Consider the following 7,897-nt stretch of genomic DNA (forward strand, 5'->3'; position numbering starts at 1 on the left):
CTCTAATTATACTCCTATTGGACGTGCTAATCCGATAAATCAGTTAATGATATCCTATCATTAAACTCCTAGTGGACGTTTAAATCCGGTAAATTCTTTAATATATTATCCTATGTCTATACTCCTACTGGACGCGCTACTCTAGTCAAACATGTATCGATATCCTCTAATTATACTCCTATTGGACGTGCTAATCCGATAAATCAGTGAATGATACCTATCATAAAACTCCTAGTGGACGTCCAAATCTGGTAAATCCTTTAATATATTATCCTATACCTATACTCCTATTGGACGTGCTACTCTGGTAAAACATGTAACGATATCCTCTAATTATACTCCTATTGGACGTGCTAATCCGATAAATCAGTTAATGATATCATATCATCAAACTCCTAGTGGGCGTCCAAATCCGGTAAATCATTTAATATATTATCCTATACCTATACTCCTATTGGACGTGCTACTCTGGTAAATCATGTAACGATATCCTCTAATTATACTCCTATTGGACGTGCTAATCCGATAAATTAGTTAATGATATCCTATCATTAAACTCCTAGTGGACGTCCAAATCCGGTAAATCCTTTAATATATTATCCTATACCTATACTCGTATTGAACGTGCTACTCTGGTAAAACATGTAACGATATCCTCTAATTATACTCCTATTAGACGTGCTAATCCGATAAATTAGTTAATGATATCCTATCATTAAACTCCTAGTGGACGTCCAAATCCGGTAAATTCTTTAATATATTATCCTATACCTATACTCCTATTGGACGTGCTACTCTAGTAAAACATGTAACGATATCCTCTAATTATACTCCTATTGGACGTGCTAATCCGATAAATCAGTTAATGATATCCTATCATTAAACTCCTAGTGGACGTCCCAATCCAGTAAATCCTTAAATATATTATCCTATACCTATACTCGTATTGAACGTGCTACTCTGGTAAAACATGTAACGATATCCTCTAATTATACTCCTATTAGACGTGCTAATCCGAAAAATCAGTTAATGATATCCTATCATTAAACTCCTAGTGGACGTCCAAATCTGGTAAATTCTTTAATATATTATCCTATACCTATACTCCTATTGGACGTGCTACTCTAGTAAAACATGTAACGATATCCTCTAATTATACTCCTATTGGACGTGCTAATCCGATAAATTAGTTAATGATATCCTATCATTAAACTCCTAGTGGACGTTTAATTCCGGTAAATCCTTTAAAATATTATCCTATACCTATACTCGTACTGGACGTGCTACTCTAGTAAAACATGTAACGATATCCTCTAATTATACTCTTATTGGACGTGCTAATCCGATAAATCAGTTAATGATATCCTATAATTAAACTCCTAGTGGACGTCCAAATCTGGTAAATCCTTTAATATATTATCCTATACCTATACTCCTATTGGACGTGCTACTCTGGTAAAACATGTAACGATATCCTCTAATTATACTCCTATTGGACGTGCTAATCCGATAAATCAGTTAATGATATCCTATCATTAAACTCCTAGTGGACGTCCAAATCCGGTAAATCCTTTAATATATTATCCTATACCTATACTCGTATTGAACGTGCTACTCTGGTAAAACATGTAACGATATCCTCTAATTATACTCCTATTAGACGTGCTAATCCGATAAATCAGTTAATGATATCCTATCACTAAACTCCTAGTGGACGTCCAAATCCGGTAAATTCTTTAATATATTATCCTATACCTATATTCCTATTGGACGTGCTACTCTAGTAAAACATGTAACGAAATCCTCTAATTATACTCCTATTGGACGTGCTAATCCGATAAATCAGTTAATGATATCCTATCATTAAACTCCTAGTGGACGTCCCAATCCGGTAAATCCTTTAATATATTATCCTATACATATACTCGTATTGAACGTGCTACTCAGGTAAAACATGTAACGATATCCTCTAATTATACTCCTATTGGACGTGCTAATCCGATAACTCAGTTAATGATATCCTATCATTAAACTCCTAGTGGGCGTCCAAATCCGGTAAATCCTTTAATATATTATCCTATACCTATACTCCTATTGGACGTGCTACTCTGGTAAAGCATGTAACGATATCCTCTAATTATACTCCTATTGGACGTGCTAATCCGATAAATTAGTTAATGATATCCTATCATTAAACTCCTAGTGGACGTTTAATTTCGGTAAATCCTTTAATATATTATCCTATACCTATACTCGTATTGGACGTGCTACTCTGGTAAAACATGTAACGATATCCTCTAATTATACTCCTATTGGACGTGCTAATCCGATAAATCAGTTAATAATATCCTATCATTAAACTCCTAGTGGACGTCCAAATCTGGTAAATCCTTTAATATATTATCCTATACCTATACTCCTATTGGAGGTGCTACTCTGGTAAAACATGTAACGATATCCTCTAATTATACTCCTATTGGACGTGCTAATCCGATAAATCAGTTAATGATATCCTATCATTAAACTCTTAGTGGACGTTTAAATCCGTTAAATTCTTTAATATATTATCCTATGCCTATACTCCCATTGGACGCGCTACTCTAGTCAAACATGTATCGATATCCTCTAATTATACTCCTATTGGACGTGCTAATCCGATAAATCAGTGAATGATATCCTATCATAAAACTCCTAGTGGACGTCAAAATCTGGTAAATCCTTTAATATATTATCCTATACCTATACTCCTATTGGCCGTGCTACTCTGGTAAAACATGTAACGATATCCTCTAATTATACTCCTATTGGACGTGCTAATCCGATAAATCAGTTACTGATATCATATCATTAAACTCCTAGTGGGCGTCCAAATCCGGTAAATCATTTAATATATTATCCTATACCTATACTCTTATTGGACGTGCTACTCTGGTAAATCATGTAACGATATCCTCTAATTATACTCCTATTGGACTTGCTAATCCGATAAATTAGTTAAAGATATCCTATCATTAAACTCCTAGTGGACGTTTAAATCCGGTAAAACCTTTAATATATTATCCTATACCTATACTCGTACTGGACGTGCTACTCTAGTAAAATATGTAACGATATCCTCTAATTATACTCCTATTGGACGTGCTAATCCGATAAATCAGTTAATGATATCCTATAATTAAACTCCTAGTGGACGTCCAAATCTGGTAAATCCTTTAATATATTATCCTATACCTATACTCTTATTGGACGTGCTACTCTGGTAAAACATGTAACGATATCCTCTAATTATACTCCTATTGGACGTGCTAATCCGATAAATCAGTTAATGATATCCTATCATTAAACTCCTAGTGGACGTCCAAATCCGGTAAATCCTTTAATATATTATCCTATACCTATACTCGTATTGAACGTGCTACTCTGGTAAAACATGTAACGATATCCTCTAATTATACTCCTATTAGACGTGCTAATCCGATAAATTAGTTAATGATATCCTATCATTAAACTCCTAGTGGACGTTTAAATCCGGTAAATCCTTTAATATATTATCCTATACCTATACTCGTATTAGACGTGCTACTCTGGTAAAACATGTAACGATATCCTATAATTATACTCCTATTGGACGTGCTAATCCGATAAATCAGTTAATGATATCCTATCATTAAACTCCTAGTGGGCGTCCAAATCCGGTAAATCCTTTAATATATTATCCTATACCTATACTCCTATTGGACGTGCTACTCTGGTAAAGCATGTAACGATATCCTCTAATTATACTCCTATTGGACGTGCTAATCCGATAAATTAGTTAATGATATCCTATCATTAAACTCCCAGTGGACGTTTAAATCCAGTAAATCCTTTAATATATTATCCTATACCTATACTCGTATTGGACGTGCTACTCTGGTAAAACATGTAACGATATCCTTTAATTATACTCCTATTGGACGTGCTAATCCGATAAATCAGTTAATGATATCCTATCATTAAACTCCTTGTGGACGTCCAAATCTAGTAAATCCTTTAATATATTATCCTATACCTATACTCCTATTGGACGTGCTACTCTGGTAAAACATGTAACGATATCCTCTAAATATACTCTTATTGGACGTGCTAATCCGATAAATCAGTTAATGATATCCTATCATTAAACTCCTAGTGGACGTCCAAATCCGGTAAATTCTTTAATATATGTGGAATTTAGGATTTGAGAATGACGGCGGTGGTGAAAGTTGTCGCCATAATCGTAATTGACGGTCTTTTTATTTACTGGTGCCAGATCTTTGCAGATGTCGTGGAATTCTTCACGAAGGTATGTGCTCTTCGATTTGAGATCTAGGGTTTCTGATTTTTATTTACTTTTTTTATGATTAATGATGAACAATTGAAATGAATTGGGCGTTTGATTGAATTAGTTGGGGTTATGTTGTGATGAGGTTGATGGACATGTTGTTCTCTTCAAGGCGCCAAGGTGATTATGGTGACGGTGGTCGCGATTCGCCAGCCCACTCCATCTCTCTATCTCTTCTTGAGTCCTCTGCTTAAATCCGAGAATAAGGTACTTGTATTTGTAATTTTTTCGATTGTTTTTGATTTTTTTTTTTTTGCTGAATTGTGTTTTTAGGGTTAGGATCTGGTTCAGATCGGGCTTCAATTTACTGAAATTCTGATTTTTTTTTTTTTTGGGTTTGAATTGATTTGGAATTGATTAGGTTGTTGTGTTAACGTGTGACAGATATGTTTCCATTTTTTATGGCATTTTTCTGGGTGTTTTTGAGTGTTTAGTGGGTTTTTTTGGGGGTATTTACAGCTGATAATATGAATTTTGATTTCGATTTCATTGAGTTATAAGGTTATATTTTGGATTTTGTGATGTGGTTGCTGTGTTTGGGTTTGAGTTTTTATGTGATGTTTGATTTTGAGTTCGATTTTGTCCCTCTTGTTAGCTAATAATAGTAAGTTACATGAATGGGATTAAATTGGAATCGGGAGTAAAGGGGATTATGGGTTTGATTGGGTTTTAGTTGCTAGATCTGATCCAGGAGGAGTTATGGTCTGTTATGTTTTGAGATCAAAGATTGGGTTTGTGGATGTTGTTTAACTGTTTGTAGTTTAATCTTTGATGGGTTTTGATGCTTATATATTTTTGATTTCTGGATGATTGTAGAAAACGGAGGGAAAGATGAAAGTGTGTCTCAACCGAGTTTCACTGAGTTCAAATTGGACGAGATAAGAGCTGCTGCTTCTGGGTTTTCTTATTAATTACTGTTCATATATTTAAGGTCTTATTTCTTGTCCACACCATATACATAAAGGGTTCAAATGTTCAAATTGGTGTTAAGGTTATAAATTACTGCTCATGTTAATTTTATTTTAGATGGATTTTCGTAAAGGATTGAATTAGAATTAGATTTTGCTTTTTTTTTAAATTTTTTTTTATTATTGTTATTATGATTGAGTATCTGTTAAATTATTGAATGATTGGTGTTTTAAGGTTGGAATTTGCGAGCTTCCATTTCATCCAATTAGTTCGGAGGTTATTGGAGGAGTTGGTGGAATGTAAGTTTTTATTTAACCTTTTAATGTAATTTCATTTTTAAATATGTGATATCTGATATGATTTAGATTATTGTTGCTTTTTGTTTAGCTTTTGATTTGGTGCAACTGTGATCTTGTTTGTTGAAATTGTAATACTTTTGGTGTTTCGAATTGGAAGTGCTTGTTTGGTAACTATCATTTTTGTTTGTATTGTCATATTTGTAAGTGCATATTTTGTGAATTCTAAGTGCAGTTCTTTTATTATTGCCTGATCTGTTTTTCTATATTTTTTTTTTGTGATTTGTTTCATAAGTGTATATCTATGCTTCACCTATTGTGGAGATTGATTCCATAGTAATTAAAAATATCATAGTGTTTTTTTATTCAATTAGTTGTTGAAGAGTTTAAGTAGTGAAAGAAAATAGATTCTATCACTAATCTTACATTTATTTGGTGCTATTCTTATTGGTCTCTTTTTCTGTATTTTTCTTCTTTGCAGGAAAAGTAATTTCCGAGGCGTGTGCTTAATAAGGACAGGTTTAGTTTCAATTTTGTTTCTTAATTTTTTTTATTGTTAATTTGTGATTGCAATTTCTGATTGTTCTGGTGCATCTGTTGCTGCAACTGCTGCCTTGCAAGGCTGCTGCTGCCTCGCAGGGTGCTGCTTCTGTGTTGCTGCTGTATCTGTGCTACCATGTTGCTGCTGCTTCTGTCTTGTGCTTGTAATGTATCAATGATTCTTTTCCAACATCATCTATAGAGTTTCTAATTTTGCTATGGCCATGTGATCAGATATTTCCTTGTTTATTGTGATTGAAGGTTGGTAGTATAATAACGTGCACAGTCAACACGTTTTGCTGTATCGATGTCTCTGATCTCTCTGTCACATTCCTCTTTGCCTTGTCATACTAGGTAATGACAAGCAAAACATGGTTTATATCTTGTAATAGGCATAATGGAAGTGAGTGACTCTAGGTTTCATGGTGTAAAACTTGTTATCACACATAATTTGTAGTTTTTTGAAGTTATCCAAAGTTGCTTTCCTTGGAGTTTGCCAAGGAAATAGCTAAATATATGGCCAAAAACATATTCGAATGCACATTGGTGACATATGAGTTGTAGCCTAAACCTCTTAACTTGACTGGAATGTTTTTTGTAGGAGACATCTGAGAAAGAGAATGTTACTTTTAAGAGATATTTAGATTATGCATATAGTAGTCTCTCCAAATATTTGAGAGTGTTTCTCAGTGTAAAGAATTCCAATTTGGTTTCATTTATCTTATGTTCTCTTGCTAAGATACATACGAGTATAAAAGAGGAAGGCATTATTAAGAAAAGGAGGCTTTTGGTGAAATTGGAGTTCCAGAGTGCCACATATCTTGTGGAACCTTTCTTATGTACCTACCTATTTTGACATGGAAATATGTGTGAACAGTTCAACTTAAGGTGTGCTTGATCATATTAATGGGGAATTATTTATCTTGCTAACCCATGTTGCTTATTATTTCACAACTATCGAAATATATCTGTATGGTGGTATGACCATACGCTTTTAATACAAATGTAATGGTTTATATATGAAACATGGTCCAGCAGATGTTATGATATGGACATTATTGTATTGATTAGTAGACATTTGTTGAAGGGTATTAGTTCTTGTTGCCATCTCTGATTATCTAATTTAAAGATTATTATCTTGGTCCCATCCCACATTATTTCTCAAGAATATTACAGGTTTAGTTTCAATTTTGTTTTTTATTCATTGTTAATTTCTAATTGCAATTTCTGATTGTTTTGGTGCAGCTACTGCCTCGTAAGGCTGCTGCTGCTGTATTTGTGCTGCCGTGTTGCTGCTGCTTCTGTGCTGCCGTGTAACTTTGTATTTTATTTTATTTTTTGGACGAAAATTGTAATATTACAACATCTTTTTTATAAAAATATGTAAGTTTATATATATATATTAGTGTTTATACATCAATTTAAGTGAAAAAAATGCAAAAAAAAAAAAAAAAAATTTATAATTTTTTGCCATTAAAGGCACCGGTTTTGAGCAAGAACCGGTGCCAATAACCCTTACAAAAAAAAGCGGGAAAGGTTTTGCCACCGGTTAACCGGTGGAAATACTAGTTTTTGCCATCGGTTTTGAACCGGTGGCCTTGAGTCTGTTTATTGCCACCCCCCAAATGCCCACCGGTTCAAAACCGGTGGCATAGGGGGGTTTTGAACCGGTGGCCAAATGATATTTTCTACTAGTGGTACCTTCATCCCCGAACTACCAGTCATGGTTCCAGACCTGTTGGAGTTGACGATCTCCTGGATCGTTAAGGGGTGTAACCTTCACCTAGTG

At 34.1% G+C, this 7,897-nt stretch overlaps 1 long non-coding RNA gene across 9 annotated transcripts; it reads left to right on the plus strand.

Annotated features, from left to right (window-relative positions):
• Positions 1-4,150: 4,150 nt before the first annotated feature.
• On the plus strand, positions 4,151-7,492 carry LOC110690298. Of its 9 annotated transcripts, XR_002505067.1 has the most exons (7): positions 4,155-4,324; positions 4,428-4,570; positions 5,180-5,294; positions 5,507-5,571; positions 6,050-6,272; positions 6,370-6,462; positions 7,354-7,491. It is a non-coding gene; the product is annotated as an uncharacterized LOC110690298 (long non-coding RNA). The 9 variants fall into 9 exon arrangements; XR_002505066.1 differs by having other exon boundaries at positions 4,151-4,324; positions 6,050-6,462; positions 7,354-7,492; XR_002505068.1 differs by lacking the exon at positions 6,370-6,462 and having other exon boundaries at positions 4,164-4,324; positions 7,354-7,488.
• Positions 7,493-7,897: the final 405 nt, after the last annotated feature.

The sequence above is a fragment of the Chenopodium quinoa genome, unplaced genomic scaffold (genome assembly GCF_001683475.1).
Source record: "Chenopodium quinoa cultivar QQ74 unplaced genomic scaffold, ASM168347v1, whole genome shotgun sequence".
Classification (NCBI taxonomy): domain Eukaryota; kingdom Viridiplantae; phylum Streptophyta; class Magnoliopsida; order Caryophyllales; family Amaranthaceae; genus Chenopodium; species Chenopodium quinoa.